Genomic DNA, 1,779 nt, shown 5'->3' on the forward strand with positions numbered 1-1,779 from the left:
GTTGACCAGGATGGTCTCGATCTCTTGACCTCGTGATCCATCCGCCTCGGCCTCCCAAAGTGCTGGGATTACAGGCGTGAGCCACCGCGCCCGGCTGCCAGGCACTATTCTAAGGAACATTGGAAGAGACAATCTTCCTGTTTTAAAGCTTACATTTTTGGTAATGGATCTGAATTACTAGGATTAATAAGAGATGCATTCTCTACCACCTGGCCTCTTCCACTTCAACAAGCTCTACATTTAAGCACCTTGAGGACAGATGTGAATACGTAATTGTTAAAAGACCAATAAATAAAATCAGAACTCAGCTACTTGGCCCATTGCTGCTTTAGACCCCAAGGATCTAATCTGTTCAGCTTGATAAAAAAAATAAACGATAGACTAATAATAGTTGTTTCTTTCTTAAAAGAGTAAAAAAGATGAAAAAGAAGAAATATTGAAGGCTTTCAAATTATTTGATTATGATGATACTGGAAGTATAATACTAACCAGTATCAAGTTGCTAAGGAACCAGGGGAAAATTTAACATGATGAACTTCAGGTAGATTTTGCTTATTTTTATAATTATAATTTATATGTAGTTATAATTTTTTTTTTGAGATGGAGTCTTGCTCTGTTGCTCAAGCTAGAGTGCAGTGGTGTGATCTGGGCTCACTGCAACTCCACCTCCCAGGTTCAAGTGATTTTCCTGCCTCAGCCTCCTGTGAAGCTGAGATTACAGGTGCCTACCACTGTGCCTGAATAGTTTTTGTATTTTTAGTAGAGATGGAGTTTCACCATCTTGGCCAGGCTGGTCTCGAACTCCCAGCCTCGTGATCCACCTGACTCCAGCTCCAAAGTGCTGGGATTACAGGTGTGAGCCACCACGCCTGGCCACAAATTACACTACAATTACTTTTGCACCAACCTAATAGCTTTACTGTTACTTCTTTGAAGATAACATGACTTTTTAAAGTTCTAGGTGATTCTGTAAGACTTGTCTATTTGTGTTGGTTATTAGCAACTTAACTATGATGTATCCAGATGTGGTTTTCTTTGTATTTTTATTCTACACAAGGTTTATTGAGTGTCTTGATTCTGTGGTTTGATGTCTTTTAGCAACTTTGGAACATTTTCAGAGCCAGCATTTCTTCAAATGTTGTTTCTGAATCGTCATATCCTCTCTATTTCTAAGATTCCAATTATCAGTGTTAGACTTTATCACTCTTTTTCACGTATATCTCACAGTCTTTTCCGTATTTTCCATCCCTTTGCCTCTCTGTGCTTCAAACTGAATATAGTTTATTTACTTGTTTTCCACTTTACTGGAAGTTCTCTGTTCTGCTACATCTAATAGATTCCAGGTTTTTGTTGAAATTATTGATATTTTCTTCTGTATTTTCTTTTGTTGTTGTTGTTTGTTTTCTTTTGAGACAGTCTTGCTCTGCTGCCCAGGCAGGAGTGCAGTGGTGTGATCTTGGCTCACTGCAACCTCTGCCTCCTGGGTTCAAGCCATTCTCGTGCCTCAGCCCTCTGAGCAGCTAAGATTACTGACATGCACCACCACGCCTGGCTAATTTTTGTATTTTCAGTAGAGACGGTTTTGCCATGTTGGCCAGGCAGGTCTCGAACTCCTGAGCTCAAGTGTTCCGCCTGTCTCGGCATCCCAAAGTGCTGGGATTTCAGGCTTCCTCTGTTTTATTAAACACATTAATGATCTTTACTTTCAAGTCCCTGTCTGATTACTTCAATATTTTCATTATCTTTAGGTCTATTATTATTATTACTATTATTATTATT

General features: G+C 39.3%; 1 long non-coding RNA gene across 1 annotated transcript in view; it reads left to right on the forward strand.

Annotated features, from left to right (window-relative positions):
• LOC108304182 overlaps positions 1-1,779 on the forward strand; it is a 6,472-nt gene that overhangs the window by 3,377 nt on the left and 1,316 nt on the right. The window contains exon 2 of the long non-coding RNA XR_001825153.2: positions 260-261. This is a non-coding gene — a long non-coding RNA (uncharacterized LOC108304182). The remainder of the gene's footprint in view (positions 1-259; positions 262-1,779) is intronic.

The sequence above is a fragment of the Cebus imitator genome, unplaced genomic scaffold (genome assembly GCF_001604975.1).
Source record: "Cebus imitator isolate Cc_AM_T3 unplaced genomic scaffold, Cebus_imitator-1.0 Scaffold53, whole genome shotgun sequence".
Lineage (NCBI taxonomy): Eukaryota > Metazoa > Chordata > Mammalia > Primates > Cebidae > Cebus > Cebus imitator.